The sequence below is a fragment of the Symphalangus syndactylus genome, chromosome 5, assembly GCF_028878055.3.
Source record: "Symphalangus syndactylus isolate Jambi chromosome 5, NHGRI_mSymSyn1-v2.1_pri, whole genome shotgun sequence".
In the NCBI taxonomy this organism is placed as follows: Eukaryota; Metazoa; Chordata; class Mammalia; order Primates; family Hylobatidae; genus Symphalangus; species Symphalangus syndactylus.
In genome coordinates this window covers 21,036,108-21,053,061 of record NC_072427.2, presented here as the reverse complement: position 1 = coordinate 21,053,061, position 16,954 = coordinate 21,036,108, and the positions used below count along the sequence as shown (strand labels likewise).

The window sequence follows — 16,954 nt, the reverse complement described above, 5'->3', positions numbered from 1 at the left end:
AGGGCTGTATAAAGCTCCATAATAGGGGCTCATGGCATAGTAGTTAGTAATCATGACAGTCATAAAACAACCACCACTATGTATAGTAACTAAAGGAAGACTAGATATGAATGAAGGAAGATGATAGTGACCTAAAACAATTATCTTGCATATTATATCAGAATTAGTTAGGATTCCAAACATGCTGAAAACTTTTCTTCTCTGAGCATGATAAAAATATTAGTGAACTCTATTTTGCATTTGTATACTCTAAGGATATTGGTGATAGTGGAAAGATAATGGCGTTTTTATGTGATGCTAGCGTATTATTTGAGTGTACTTCACATACACATATACGAAGATAGTCTGGAAGGAGGCTACTGCAAAGTAGATGAGGGTAACTTTTGATCTTCTGATTTTCTGCAGAGTGTATATTTGTCTTTATTCCTTTTTTTTTTTTTTTTTTTTTTAAGACAGGGTCTCACTCCTTTGACCAGGCTGGAGTGCGGTGGCGCGATCTCGGCTCACTGCAACCTCTGCCTTCTGGGCTCAAGTGATTCTCCCACCTTAGTTTCCCGAACAGCTGGGACCACCGGTGTGCACTACCACGTCCAGCTAATTTTTGTACTTTTTGTAGAGATGGTGTTTTGCCAGGTTGTCCAGGCTGTTCTTGAACTCTTAGACTCAAGCGATCCACTCACCTTGGCCTCCCAAAGTGCTGGGATCATAGGTGTGAGCCATTGCACCTGGCCCCCTTATTCTTTTTTTCTGAGACAGAGTCTTGCTCTGTCACCCAGGCTGGAGTGCAGTGGCGTGACCTCGGCTCACTGCAACCTCCGCCTCCCAGGTTCAAGCAATTCTTCTGCCTCAGCCTCCCGAGTAGCTGGGACTGTAGGCATGTGCCACCATGCCTGGCTAATTTTTGTATTTTTAGTAGAGATGAGGTTTCACCATGTTGGCCAGGCTATTCTTGAACTCCTGACCTCGTGATCCACCCACCTCCGCTTCCCAAAGTGCTGGGATTACAGGCGTGAGTCACCGTGCCCAGCCCTATTCTTATTCTTAATAAAAGGAGTTAATATTTTTTGAGGTTGGGCTCAGTTGGTGAGTTTCTGGGGTAATGGATTTCATTTGTTTGTGGTTGCTGATATTACTTATTCCATTTTTTTTTTTTTTTACTATGTATAGTCTATCATCTTAAAAACGTGAGAACTTAATAATTTTTTTTTTTTTTTTTTTTTTTTGAGATGGAGTCTCGCTCTGTCGCCAAGGCTGGAGTGCAGTGGCGCTATCTCGGCTCACTGCAACGTCCGCCTCCCAGGTTCAAGCGATTCTTCTGCCTCAGCCTCCTGAGTAGCTGGGACTACAGGCATGCACCACCACGCCCGGCTAATTTTTGTAGTTTTAGTAGAGACGGGTTTCACCATGTTGGCCAGGATGGTCTTGATCTCCTGACCTCGTGATCCACCCGCCTTGGCCTCCCAAAGTGCTGGGATTACAGAATAATCTTAATCATAGATGGGAATCAGTTAAGAGTATTTTTTTTTCTTTTTTTTTGGTCAAGAAATGAGGTTTTGCTGTGTTGCCTAGGCTGGACTTGAACTCTTGGGTTTAAGTGATCCCCCCACTCCAGCCTTCCTAGTTGCTGTGACTACAGGCACACACCACTGCACCTGGCTCTGGGTGGTTTTGAAATGAGTACATAACAGTTCCTGGAAAAATTGTTAGCACATACTCTTCCCACCGGGCTAATTGTGGCCCCATTTTGTTGAAAGGGTACTTTATGTTGCATTGTGGTGGGCAGATTTCTTCAGAATAATTGAACTGAGCATGAAGTTGTTTTGTTTTAAAATCTGAATTATACCATCAACATTAACTTAGATTTTTAGAAGAATCCTTTTTCCCAGGTGATAGCTGTCCTAAAGGTGGTGGATATGACAGGGGCTTTTGACAAATTTGACATTTTCAGTAATTCATGAATCACTTCTAAAAACATACTCAGTCATTTGGGTGGTATCTGTAAATTAATCTATCATCTTTGTCTTGGCATTTGAGTTCTGCCTTGTCTAAGTGGGTGTGTTTCTGGAGTGGGAGAAGGGAGGTCCGTTGTGACATTGCATGGAAATAATTTCTTTTACCTTTAACAAGCTGGAAGAAAATGGTTTTTGGATGCTTTGTACACAGAGTGTACATCCTCTTGGATGCTTTGTACGCAGAGCGGCTGGGCTCAGAATACAAAGGAACTATAGATGAGACTTTGCAGTTTGGGAGTTATTTGGGGAAAAAAATATGGTAACAAGAGTTGGGAAGTAGAGTTCTAAGTGTTCATTTGATCACATGAAGGCTTGCGGGCTGGCTGAGGTGCTTCCTCTCTTCAGGGAGTAAAGGCATGCATGGGTCAGTGAGCAGTAATAGCCAAAGCTTTTGCTTGGGCATTCCTGCCAAAATAGTGCTGTGTGTATCTTTAGAGCATAGAGTAGTGTGTATGTCCAGTCTAGAGGGGTTTTTTGAGGTCATTTTCTAAAAGGTGTTTTCGAAAAAGTAAAGTTTTAAGAAACTTTTGTGTGTTTACCTACATGTTATGTTCATCTACATTGTCTTAATTCCTTACAGTAATCCTATAAGATAGATATTATTATTTCTCCCTTTTTTGATGAAAAAAACTAGGGTTTAGAGATTTAAGTTTGCTTCTCTCAAGTCAGTGAACTACAACTTTCATCTGGGACATTGTGACTATATATATACATAACTCTAGTTTTATTATATATGCCATAAGTCAGATTTTTTTCACTTTGATATAATTATATCCAAAGTAGCCAGTTTAAAATTCCATCTTGTTCTTGGTGTAAATAGAAAATCAATGTGGTCTGCTCTTAAAGTTTTCCTAGAATTCTTAAAAACATGCTAGGCTTCCATGTTTGTGCCTTGAAAGTAGCAGAAACTTGTCAGTAGAATTGTATTTTCCTTCACATACAGAAGCTTTGTGGATGGACATTAATAATTAACATTTACACATTTGTTCACATCTTCAAAGTGTTTTACAAACATTTAATTAGTTCATGTGTAACCTATATAGGAAGTTGAAAAACCAGTTTTTAAGGTTCGTTTTAGTAGTACTGGAGTGTTGGGGGAGAAGGAGTAAGCAAGCCCTCAGTAAGAAAGATACAGGTATGCACCATGAAGTTCTAAACATCTTTTCTTACCCCCCTAGCTTTCAGCCCAGTTTGGCTCATATCAAACACATTTTTTGGGTGCATATCTTCTGCGTAATGCAGGGGAGTGGATTATGTGGACCCAACAGAAGACACAGGGTGGAATGGTTGGGGAAAGACCTGGGTCATGTAATGCAACTTTCTCTTCCGTAGTCCCTTAAATGGAATTGTCCTTGATTCATCCCTTTGAGCATGTTGAAGGCCAGGATGTTGTTGGAGCAGAGACTCTGGCAAATGAATGGAGCATGCATGTTAATTTCTAGGGAAAAAATCTTTTATTTTTCACTCTTGATTTAGGAAATAATAGCTCTGTAACTAGATACTTTGCTAGTTGCCTCACTACTGCTTGTCACCTGATTCCATCTCCTCTCCTCCCACCCCCTGGTAAAATGGCTTTAACTTGGCAAGGTTTATAGTTGGAAGGACACAGTAGTCCCAATTTAGCGGGGTTCTGTCATATAATTGACTGTGTGACCTTGAGCAGGTTACTGCTCTTCTTTTGCCCTTGAGTTCTTTTGTTCTGTGAAATGGTATTTGCTGACTCACCTTTCACTGAGTCCTAGAAGGATGGCCAGAGAAAGATAAAACTTAGGCTCTTGGACATGAAATGGGACAGAGGTTATTTTCACGTTAGTGAGGATTCTTCAGAGTTGCAACGACTCCTTTCTACTTTGCTTGGAGTAACTAATTAATTTTCTTAATATTCTTGCCAACCTTATTACTGTAAACACTTTTTCTTTTTCTAATACAGTACAGTAAATAGAATTATTTGATAAATAGTGTGTCTGGGTAGTTTCCTAAGACAGGACATTCAAGTTCCTTTTCATCATTGCTTATAGCCCATTGTTCAGAGGAACCGTTCATTGTTCAGAGGAATCTTTTGTGTAGATAACCTTGCCAGAGAAACCTTAGTATGTGATGGCAGAAAGGAGAATTCTGATAGCTTAGTATGTATATTTAATTAAATTTTTATCATGAATGAGAATCTGTTCTTTTAATGGGGCTATATAAGAATGGCCCTGAAACTTTTGCCTCCATCCAATAGTGTTGTTTTTCAAGTCTTTCTTTTTTTTTTTCTCCATCCCTTTCCTTCTCTTCTTGAAATCTGAAAATTTAAAAGTGGGATGAGTTGGCTGTGGCTGTTGAACCTCTTTGTAACATGAAATACACCCAGGTTTAAACTTATCTTTCTGTTCTGCCAAGATTTATGGCAACTTGGAAGGAATATTGTACAGCTGGACATTGAGTAATACTATATATGAATTATGAATAATTGAGATTGGCTTAGTTAAATGGTTAAAGTTACTCTTTTATTTGAAAGGATATCTGAAGGTAATGTTTATTTATCTTTTTGAAAAGGGAGACTTTTTTGATAGGACAGATTGTATGTATAAGACAAGATAGAAGGCCGGGCGCGGTGGCTCACGCTTGTAATCCCAGCACTCTGGGAGGCCGAGGCGGGCGGATCACGAGGTCAGGAGATCGAGACCACGGTGAAACCCTGTCTCTACTAAAAATACAAAAAAAATTAGCCGGGCGTGGTGGCGGGCGCCTGTAGTCCCAGCTACTTGGAGAGGCTGAGGCAGGAGAATGGCGTGAACCCGGGAGGTGGAGCTTGCAGTGAGCCGAGATCGCGCCACTGCACTCCAGCCTGGGTGACAGAGCGAGACTGCGTCTCAAAAAAAAAAAAAAAAAAAAGACAAGATAGAAGTTTTCTTCTGGAAACCTAGCTGGTTTCCAAACAATCCAATAAATGACTGTTTTTCCTATTTAGATTAGGGATTTGAGTTGTACTGTTTTTGGTTACCTCTTTGGTTTTTCCATATTGTCTTTGCCCAGTGTTCATTTCCTTTCCCCGGTTAATTTAGTAGGATGTACTGTCAGATTGCCCACTGAATAGATAGGGTAAGGTAATATAACATGTCTATCTTTCCTCCCAGATTATAAACTTCTTGAGGTCAAATTTTATCTGCTTTGTTGATTACTGTATTCCCAGTAACAATGGCACATAATAGTTGCTTCTCAAGAAATATTTGGGTTGATGGAAGGATGAATGAATTTTTGACTATACACACACACACACACACACACACACACACACATATAACATACATGTGTATGTTAAGCTTAATAAAATCCATCCTGTTGTGAATAAATGAACAGATGTTTATTTTTTCTTTTCTAGCATCAGTTTTAGTTTGATTTTGGTCAGTTTAAAGCATTTCTTTTGGGGAAAGAGAAGACACCATGTTAAATGGAAGTTTGGTGTTAACCAAGTTTGGTGGTAAAATCTATACAGCTCTTGCCTGGTTGTTGTGCTTGGTCCACGTAGGGCTCTGTCACTTTACATTTTAACCTCTTCAGCAACTTCATCATTGGCATATGGATGGTTGACCTCAGAATGTGGGTGCATGATGGCTGGTTTAATTAAAAAACAAAATTATGACTGTAAAACATATTCACAATAGAACAGTAGAATTGACTCATATACTCATTACCCAGATTCTAGCAAGATTTCGCTATTCTCTACATGCATTTTTTTTAAAAAAAGCTTTGTTTTGATATAGTTCATATACCATAAAATTCTCCCATGCTTTACTATAATATGTTCGTCCTAGTTGTCCTGAAAGTCACTACCAACTCTTCTTTTTAGTGATTTTTAAATGGCATTTTTACTCCAATATATAATACTGTAAACCATGAAATGCCTCTGTAAAACAAGGCACGATAGGTTTCCAGGATATGAAACAGACAACTTTAACTCAAAGCAAATGAATGCTGAGTAGCCTATTTTCCTTTCAGCAGAGTAATTGCAGAAATAGGACTGCAAACCTTTTATTAAGCACTTTTATATGAAATTTGAGGTTTCTGTCAAATTAGACATGGAAAATTAAAACTGCACAAATTACTCATCTGTGCAATTTTTTTGAGTCCTCTCGTATGTTAGACTTTTTTTTTTTTTCTTAGATAACTGTTTAAGTACCAGCACAGGAATGCTATGATTTATACATAATTATTTTTGTTTTCACGTCAGTAGTCTTTTGTTCCCCCCATTGAATTTGGTGATTTTTTTTCTCCCCCGGAGGATTATTTTTTAAATAATGCATTCCCAAGTATTTTGATTTTTGTGAAAGAAAATACGTTTTAAGGTAATTGAATACCTCCATAAATCTTGTATTTCCTTAATAACTTATTTGGCAATGTATTTAAAAATAGTGTTGATATCTTAAAAGCTTTCATTTGAAGGCCCAAAAACAATTGATACATTGTTTTTCATAGCACTTTTTGTAAATATTATGTCCTAAGTGCATAGATTCTTTGAAATACTCCTCTTTCACCCCCTCTGTGGTAAACAATTATTTTGGCTGCTTTGCCAAAAGTGCTTGTGGCAGTCTAAAGATGATCACTTTATTAGTTAGCTCACTGGGATATGTGCCTGGAAATGGAGAGTTTTCTTTCCTGAGCTCAAATAAAGGTAATGGTTCATCTGTGAGATATCTCGGGACTCAAATACTAATTCAGAAGAAAAATTGTATTTATTCTGTCCCCTCAGCCTTGACGCATGTTGAAATCTGCAGGGACAAGTTCACTAATATAATAGCTGTCATTTATTGGGAACCATTATTAATCTATTGGTAGCTATTATTGATCTAAGCGTCTTACGTAGATCAGGTCTTATCTCTGTAAGGAAGGTATTTTTATGATTTTACCAGAAAAGGAAATTGAAGCTCAGAGAAATTAATAGCTAATTTTATATATACTTCAGTCAGCATTTTATTTAAGGCCTATTGTGTACTGGGTGCCAGGGATTGAGGAATAAACAAAATAAGATGTAGTCGCTGCCCTTAAAAGCACTCATGATTTTGTTTCTTGATTGATAGGCAGTAAAAATAATAGTGATAATTGCCATCATTTATTATTACTTTCCATTTGCCAAGTGTAGTAGTAAGTACTCTACAAACCCTTATCTCATTTTAATCCTCGTAACTCTAATCCTCACAAAATGTATAAGTATCCATATTTTATTGATGACGAGACAGAGGCCCAGAGAGGCTCGACTTGCCCAGGGTCACACAGTTAGTACGCAGCTGAGTTCATACTTGAACGTGGATCTTACTCTAGAACTCATACTCTGCTCAGCATTCCTCATTCTGGCAAGAGTTGAAACGAGTAATTATGTGAAAGGGACATCACTGTGAGCTATTATTTTGGCAGAACTTTACGTAACTTTGACTTTGCCAGTAGATTTATTTTTATGGTTAATCTGTTATTCTAGGAGTCATCAGATCGTTTTCATGATTTATGAAAGACATTTTTAATAAGTCTTATTTTTATTGCACTAGTAATGTACAGTTCCTCTAGAAATTTAGGAACTATAGTCCCAAAAAAGTACACATTAAATGACACTACCTAGAGAAAATTGTTTGGTATAATTTTTCTTTCCAAACTTGCAAACTTGTAGAGAGAGAGTGTGTGTATGTACATATATACAACCTGTATGTGGAATAGCCATATGTGGCATATTTTATGTACTCTTGAGCATAAACAGGTTATAAAACATTTCCTCAGTATACCTTTATATGATTTCTTTTTTTGGCTAATTTTTGGATTTTTAGTAGAGATGGGGTTTCACCATGTTGGCCAGGCTGGTCTTGAACTCCTGACCTCAAGTGATCCACGTGTTTCCGCCAGCCACCTTTATATGATTTCAAGTAACTGATGTAGTTATTTTAATGGCTATATAGTATTTCTTTGTATGGACTTAAGTTTATCTTCAGTTCATTTCCTATTATTTGAATAAGTTGTGTATCTTTTTTCCCCATCACTCTTCCTCCTTCCTCTTTCCTCTATGCTATTATAAACATTGCTTTGAAGAACAGCCTTATACATACATCTGTGTGTCCTTGTTTACTTTGTTCTCACAGAGAAATGGAATTGTTAGGGCAAATGGTGTACATTTCAGCAGCTGTTCATAGATATTGTCAAGTTGTCTACAGAAAGCTTATGTCACTTCTACTGGCAGAATATGACAGTTCCTATTTACTATTTTCCCATAACCTTTAGAAAACACGTTTTTAAAGTTTTAGATGCCATAAGATAATTACTCATAGAATTACTGGATTACTGGCAACCAAAGAAAAAATGAAAGAACTCTGTATTTCTTTTTTTTTTTGAGACGGAGTCTCGCTCTGTCGCCCAGGCTGGAGTGCAGTGGCGCAATCTCGGCTCACTGCAAGCTCAGCTTCCTGGGTTCACGCCATTCTCCTGCCTCAGCCTCTCTGAGTAGCTGGGACTACAGGCGCCCGCCACCACGCCCGGCTTATTTTTTGTATTTTTAGTAGAGACGGGGTTTCACCATGGTCTCGATCTCCTGACCTCGTGATCCGCCCGCCTCGGCCTCCCAAAGTGCTGGGATTACAAGCGTGAGCCACCGCGCCCGGCCAGAACTCTGTATTTCTATTTTTTTTTTTTTTTTAATTTTTTGAGACGGAGTCTCACTGTGTTGCCCAGGCTGGAGTGCAGTGGCGCCATCTCAGCTCACTGCAAGCTCCGCTTCCTGGGTTCACGCCATTCTTCTGCCTCAGCCTCCTGAATAGCTGGGACTACGGGCGCCCGCCACCGCGCCCGACACCACGCCCGGCTAATTTTTTGTATTTTTAGTAGAGACGGGGTTTCACCATGGTCTCAATCTCCTGACCTCGTGATCCGCCTGCCTTGGCCTTCCAAAGTGCTGGGATTATAGGCATGAGCTACCGCGCCTGGCCACAACTCTATTTCTAAAAGGATGTGAAGAAACTCATGAAGCATAGTTACTGCCCTCTTTTTTTTTTTCGAGGTGGAGTCTCGCTCTGTCACCCAGGCTGGAGTGCAGTGGCACAATCTCGGCTCACTGCAAGCTCCGCCTCCCGGGTTTACGCCATTCTCCTGCCTCAGCCTCTCCGAGTAGCTGGGACTACAGGCGCCCGCCACCACGCCCGGCTAATTTTTTGTATTTTTTAGTAGAGACGGGGTTTCACCGTGGTCTTGATCTCCTGACCTCGTGATCTGCCCGCCTCGGCCTCCCAGAGTGCTGGGATTACAAGCGTGAGCCACCGCGCCGGGCCGCAGTTACTGCCCTCTTATGTGCTGAAAGTTAATCTGAGTTCCCAATATTAAAAGACACATGGAGGAAACTTTCAAATAAAGTCACTGATATCATGTTCCTTTGGCTTGTTCTTAGTTGTCAGTTCAAATTAACTCCAGCAAAAAAATGGGGAAGTATTTGAAATAAGATTTAGAGATGCTAAGGAGTAAGATCCTCTTCTACACAAAGAGCCCTGTGAGAGATGATCTATGGCCATTCTGTTGCATATCTAAATGCATATTAGAATTACTGATATAGCTTATTTATTTATTTATTATTTTTTCTAGAGATGGAGTCTTACTGTGTTAACCAGGCTGGTCTCAAAACTCTTGGCCTCAAGTGATCCTCCCACCTGGGCCTCCCAAAGTTCTGGGATTACAGGCATGAGCCACTGTGCCTGACTGTTAAAGCTTTTAGTTCTGGGCCAGGCTCAGTGGCTCACACTTATAATCTCAGCACTTTGAGAGGTTGAGGTGGGAGGATAGCTTAAAGTCAGGAGGCTAGGAGTTCAGGACCAGCCTGGGCAACATAGTGAGAGCCTGTCTCTACAAAATAAAAATTAAAAAATTAGCTGGGTGGTGATGCATGCCTGTAGTTGTAGCTACCTGAGAGGCTGAGGCGGAAGGATCACTTGAGTCCATGAGTTAGAGGTTACAGTGAGCTACGATCACCCTGCCTTTACGCCAGCCTGGGTGACAAAGCAAGATCCTGTCTCTAAAAAAAAAATTAAAAAACAAAATTTAGTTTTGAAAGTACAAATATGTATAATCCACATATGTTCCTCAAATCACAGTTACATATGGACATCATGGTTTAGATAATCAAGAAAACAAGCAAATTAAACGTTGGAACCGTGTTCTTGACTTTAATATAGGCAAACCTTTTTCTCTGAGCCAAAGATTAGTTAATTGGTCTCAGCTATAATAATAATTTTCAATCATAATATTTGTGAAGGTTTTCTGTATTATAAGTAGGAAGAACTAGTTGTATAGGGAGTTGTAAGTCAGGTAGGTGTGTAAGGTGATCTCTTGGCACTGTCAATACACCAGTTTGTTTTGTTGAACATTCTTAGGAGTATCTGGTTGATATTCAGCCTATTTCTGGTTACAGAGAAATAGCTGATTAATTATAATTTAGTAGCCATATATATATAGATATATATATATATTTTTTTTTAAACAGAGTCTCTGTTGCTCAGGCTAGGGTGCAGTGGCACAATCTCAGCTCACTGCAACCTCCACCTCCCGGATTCAAGCAATTCTTCTGCCTCAACCTCCCAGGTAGCTGGGACCACAGGTGTGTGTCACCATGCCTGGCTAATTTTCATATTTTTATAGGAGATTGGGTTTTGCCGTGTTGGTTAAGCTGATCTCAAACTCCTGACCTCAGGTGATCCACTTGCCTTGGCCTCTCAAAGAGCTGGCATTATAGACACGAGCCACCGTGCCTGGCATATTATATCACTAGAAGTAGAAGTTTGATTTATGATGGTTCTATAATAAAGTCTTGGAACATGTAGATAGTTAATTCAGATGTGGGAGGGCTTCTGTGGTCTTGAAACCACCCAGTTTTTTATGTAGTATACCTGATTGTTGAACTGTTCAGTTTCATTATGAAGTCTAGATGTTACTTTGTTTTGGTAAGGAACCCTATGTGGAATTTTGAGGACGTCTTCTCTGCCAACCCGAATTGATCAGAATTTTTATAGGCCTCCCAAAGGACCTCTGTTTTGGAAATCTTTTGGGGCAAGGCCAGCTCTGATTTGTTTCCTCTGTTACAACCACATTATTTGGGCTTAAATCTCAGAAGTGTGCCATTCTGCTTTTTTACTGTTTCCTCCCCCTAGTAACTTGAGCTATAATAAACTGTTTACCAAAGAAGCTAGTCGTTTTTGTCTCAGTATTTTCTTGATAAACTGTCCCTTTGAGGTTGCAAAAAAGAGAGTAATAACAATTAGCTGGTCAACCAACAAATAGGACCTTGGTATCTCACATTTCAGAGGATTCTTCCTTAGGTCTCACTACTTTCTTTCCTGTCTTAGGGATCTGAGGTAAACAATTAGCTTGGTAAATCAGTGGTAGGAATTAAATGTTTCTATGCAGTTTTTCTGGGACATAGGACAATAATAATGGGGAACAAAGTAATAAGAGAATGAGTAACAAGACAGTAGTAATAAGAATGCCAGATTAAAAATAGGAAGGTGGAAACTCACTGACTGGTAGAAATGTAAAGGATAAATTCTGATGTAAAGCATTCTGTAGCTGAGAAAAACTTGCTAGTGAACAGTCACTGGATTAGGATTCAATAAATTTGGCTTAGTTTGCTGCCGACAACCTTGGGCAAGTTGCTTAGCCCACTCCACCTCAGTTCTCCCATCAAAAATGAAACGGTTAAACTGTATCAGGTTTTTGTTTGGTTATTTGTTGTGTTTTCCCCAAAAAGTATCCTCAAGTCCTGGAGATCCTTGGAATTACATCAAGGGCCCAAATGGGATTGGGAAGGGCATGAAAAAGAGAGCAAGTGGTGCTACACAGAGTTGTTCCACTTTCCTCTAGTTTTTTTTTTTTTTTTTTTGTGAGTTTCCTGTAATGTTTCCTTCGAAGACGCTTCCATGGCCAAAAAATCAGTTTGGAAACATCTGGACTGAAATATGTTGAAAGTGCCTTCTGGTGCCTAGGATTTGGTGTTTATGAATCTCCATCTATTGGCTGGATGTCTTTGTTCTTGGTATAAGTTCTTCAGAGTTAGGGAAATTTTACTGGCTGAATCATGAAGGAACTGTATAATACAATGGATGATCGTGGTATCTGACTACTAGGCTGTGCTCTGATGTTAACTGCCCATGAGATATTTCTCAACTAAGCAGTTAGAAATTAAAGTACTTTTTAGCTCTCCGGGAGCTTGGGAAATCCTGATAAAAAGATGCAAAGAATCGTATTCCTTGCTTATCAAAACCTATTTATACTAGCTGCTATTTTTTTTGAGCACTTACTTTGTAGCATTTTATCTGTATTGTCTCACTTAACCCTGGGGTGGTCTTGTGAAGTAGCTGGAGTTAGCTCTGCCGTAAATGGTAGTTGAGGCTTACTAAGATTGTGTAGCTTGGCTAAACTCCCACAGCCAGGAAGTGCAAGAGCTGGGGGTTGAAACTAGGATTGTGTTTCTAAAATGTGTGCATTCTTTATTATGTTCACCTGCCTTTCTTAAAGTTACAGGAGTTTTGTAGCTGTGGGATGTTTTTAATAGCACCGCTATTACTCATGTTTTTCATTAATGAAACCTGGTAATATAAGTGATTAGCAGCTTTCATTGTTCTTAACTGCTTGTTATGCCAAGGACTCTTAATAATAGGGCAGAAATGATTTGATCATATTGTATATCCCATTCCTTATCTGTTACGTCCTCATAAATAAGGAAAAAATGAGAAATTTATGAGATTAGAGCAGAATGAAATAAGCTATGTTTTAATGGTTGGAAATTATTCCTAAAAGAGTAATAGATATGAAAAAATCTAAAATAGGTGATGATAAATTCTTTAGAGTCAGTGAACATACGGAGATTAGATTGTTTTATGATCAATGTGGTGCTAACTTTGATGCCCTAAGAACGGATTTACCATGGTGGTACCTAATGCAAAGAAATTGGGCATTTTTTTTCTTTACAACATAATTTATTGCTGGACACTGGTAAAAATATCAAAATATGGTGGGCATTAGTGCTACTCACTACAATTTCTAGTTCTCCTTCTTTTTGCAGTGGAATATCACATTTCCCAGCCTATTTCAAGATGGCATGGTCTTGTGACTTGCTGTGTGCCATAGAAAGGTGTTACTTTTGGCTAGAAGCATTTAAAAGCTGGTGTGAGGTCGGGTGCAGTGGCTCATGCCTGTAATCCCAGCACTTTGGGAAGCTGAGGTGGGTGGATCACCTGAGGTCAGGAGTTTGAGATCAGCCTGATCAACATAGTGAAACCTTGTCTTTACTAAAAATACAAAAATTAGCCGGGCGTGGTGGCGCATGTCTGTAATCCCGGGTACTTGGAAGGCTGAGACAGGAGAATTGCTTGAACCCGGGAGGTGGTTCAAGCGATTCTCGCTGAGCCAAGACCACACAATTGCACGCCAGCCTGGGCAACAAGGGCAAAACTCCTCTCAAAAAAAAAAAAAAAAAAAAAAAGTCTGACGTGAAATCCTCTCTGTCTTTCCTTGCTTTTGGACCTGGAAGCAAAGTAGATATGACAGTACCACATGATGAAATCAGGTTGGAATACTGCCCTGAGGCTTGAAGGATAGCTGCCCCAGAGAGTTGCCTGGAGCCATAGTGATCTTTGAGTGAGTGAGGAGTAAACTTCATTGTGTTAACTTCTGATACCTTCTGGTTGTTGTTACTATAGTATAGTCTAGCTTGTCCTGACTTTACTACACACATCATCAGAAATCATTAGTGTAAAAGATTTTTAAGGAGAGGAACTGACCAAGATTGAAGCATGATTACCTCGGATGCAGATAAGGTCAATAGCATAGTTAAAGGCAGATTTTCTCTTTTAGCTGTCACCTGTTTTATGTTCTGTCAGTTTATTCTTCTTTTAGCTCAGCTTTGGTCGTATCACTGCCCTATTTGAAAATAGTAGTTCCTCATTGCCCACAGAATAAAATCTGAGTAAGGCCTGCCACAGTTTGGTTCTGCAACAACATGCTTTAAAAACTGTTCTCTCAACATGGTGAAGTATTTATCATCATGTGCCTTTGCCCATTCATGCATTTGAGAAACATATATTGATTACTTTGTGTGCCAGTGTGGAGGCTAGACCCTAGGGACACACAGAATGTTCCTTCCCATCTGTTCATGTCCAATTCTGCCTTAGCTTTTCAAGCTAAGTCTTGAAGGATATTTCCTACATAAACCCTGCTTCATTCTCACAGTTGGTTATAAGCCGTCTTTCTGACCTCTCAAGTGTTTCTGGCACACTGTTTCCTATCCTGGTTGTAAAGTTGTACGTGTATATCTCATTCCCTTTACTGGGCTAGTGTCACACCTTTGTATCTTTAGTACCTAGCTCCCAGCTTATGGTAGGGGCTCAGTAATCTTTACTGAATGAATGGCTGTTAGATTGTGACTGTGTTGAAAAGCCAATGATTAATTTGCCTTTGTTTGACAAATTGTTACTATCTTTAAAGTTATTTTGCCTTCCTTGCTTGCAGTTACCTCCTTCTAGCTATTATCATTGTGTGTGTTCATTCTTAGTACTCAGTAGGGCCTTATGTGGCAGTGGTTGTGTTTTTTTCTTTTTTTCATGAGCTATCTGGAATGCTGTATCCTAGCACATTCTGATGAGCTTTCCTTACCATTGTTTAAAGTCTGTTTTGTGTTTTAAAGATCCATTGTGAAGTTTCTTAATGTGACTTCTAAGTCTAGAGCTTATGAATAGATGAGTCATGTGTTTTAATCGATTCAGACTTAGTTTTGTCTTGGTGTCTTGTTGTTTCTACTGATGTTTTCCTGAAAGATTTGTGCCTTTGAATCAGAGTTCCGAACTGATACTCTGGTTTCTCTTCATATAGTGTAAGTCTTTCCCCTTTTACTAAACAGCTTTGAACTGGGTAGTTTAAAAGACCCAGATTCTAGTTTAGTTTGGCTTCTAGCTCACTTTGTTAACTTTGGTTGTGAAGTTTGAATCCACGAAACAAATGAGTTTGACAAAAATCCATGATTCACATACTAATTTTACTATGGACTGGGTAAGTTATTTGAATTCTAATCTAGTGTGGATACAAAAATTGGACACAAAATTCTGGTAGAGTTGGCACAGGATGAAGGAAACTTTATTTATTTATTGAGTGCTTACTATGTGCTAGATGCTGTTTATTTGCCTTATTCACTAACCTGTGAAGATTTTATCTCTGTGTTTTAGTTACAGAAATATGAGATACAAAGAAGCTAGGATACTTGTTGAGCTAGTAAGGGCAGGATCCAGAACTTCGGCCAAAGTCAATTTCATTCCAAAGCCAGTGTTCTTTCTGTTGCAGTTTGCAAGCAGTTCCAGACTTTTCTAATGGAGTAGCCTTTAGGACAAATGAAAGGTGTTGTATATGTTTCTTGAAGGAAGTACTCTTTGTTGCATGTGATACTACTGGTAGAATACCTGCCCTCACGCCCACTCTTTTTTTTGAGACAGAGTCTTGCCCATCGCCAAGGCTGTTAGAGTACAGTGGTGATCACAGCTCACCACAGCCTCGAACTCCTGGGCTCAAGCAGACCTGCCACTTCAGCTTCTTGAGTAGCTAGATCTATAGGCATGTGCCACCATGCCCAACTAATTTTGTAATTTTTATTTTGTAGAGACAGGGTCTCACTATGTTGCCCAGGCTGGTTTCAAACTCCTGGCCTCAAGCGATCCTCCTGCCTTGGCCTCCCAAAGTGCTGGGATTACAGGTGTGAGCCACTGAGCCAGACCAAAATGCTCTTAAGATACAAAAACTAGAGTGGATAAATAAACTATTTCTCTGGATCTTTGATTAAGACTGCACACCCCACGGTAGTGTAGTTATTCCCATTGTGCCTGTAAGTGTGCTTTACCATCCTGAGTGAAGGGACCATGATTAAAATTCCCATGGCATTGTATGGTTTTATGATTGTGGTTTCAAGTCTTGCTCTCTCTCGACTAATTTTTGTGACCTTGGACTAGAAATAGGTTTTTTTGTTTTTTTTTTTTTGGAGCTGCAGTTCCCTTGTGTGTAAGAAGATGGGAAAAACAGTACCTATTTTATATATCATATTGCTCGTCGCTGGACACATATGTGTCCAGCAAGCATTTATTTTTTGTCTGTGGTTGTACCTATAATTGGGGAGAATTTTTTTTCTTTAAGAGTAGATCAATTATGGTATAGGACATTGGAAGGTAGAAGAAGAGGTATTATATATACAGCAGTTACTGACCTTTCCAATCTGAATTCCTATTTGGAAATAAGAATTCAGAAATAAACTAGTTATGCTATCTGTGTTACTGCTTTAGGAGACATGAATTGGCTAATAAGTTGTTTGCAGTGTTGTTTCTTTGCTAATTTTTGTAAATGTAATTAGATTTCATAACATTTTGTGTTAGGAGAACATAGATACTTTGAGAGAAAAATGCATAATAAAAGCTAATTTGATGGTTTCTAGGGGCAGTTTTATTTTGAAATTCCTTTCAGCAGACAATATGAAACAGCATATTATGGGCTAGGCTCTGAAAGAACCAAGGCAGAGTAAAGCACAGTCCTAGGCCACAAAGAGTGTGTCTGTGGAGGATAAGATCTCTGGATTTTTTGTCCTGCTCACAAAACAGAAATAATACATTTTATGCTAGTTACAAGTAGTAGAAGCTCATTGAAGAAATGTTTAAGCAGAAGGAATGTGCACCAGCCACTAGGAATGCAAAGATAATTGGAGTATAGTGAGAGATATGGAAATTTGTTGTGCAACAGTGTTATAGTACCAACTTTGTGGTATACAGGCCTCTAAGGAACACAGATGAGGGATGAGGGATGGGACGGTTGTGCTGGGTCTTTTTTTTTTTTTTTTTTTTTTTTTTTTTTTGAGACAGTCTTGCTCTGTCACCCAGGCTGGAATGCCATGGCATGATCTGGGCTCACTGCAACCT

At 39.2% G+C, this 16,954-nt stretch overlaps 1 protein-coding gene across 1 annotated transcript in view; it reads left to right on the top strand.

The window, feature by feature from the left end:
* The window catches only part of AKAP13 (A-kinase anchoring protein 13), a 368,214-nt gene that overhangs the window by 11,010 nt on the left and 340,250 nt on the right, over positions 1 to 16,954 (top strand). The gene's annotated exons all lie outside the window — the stretch shown is intronic.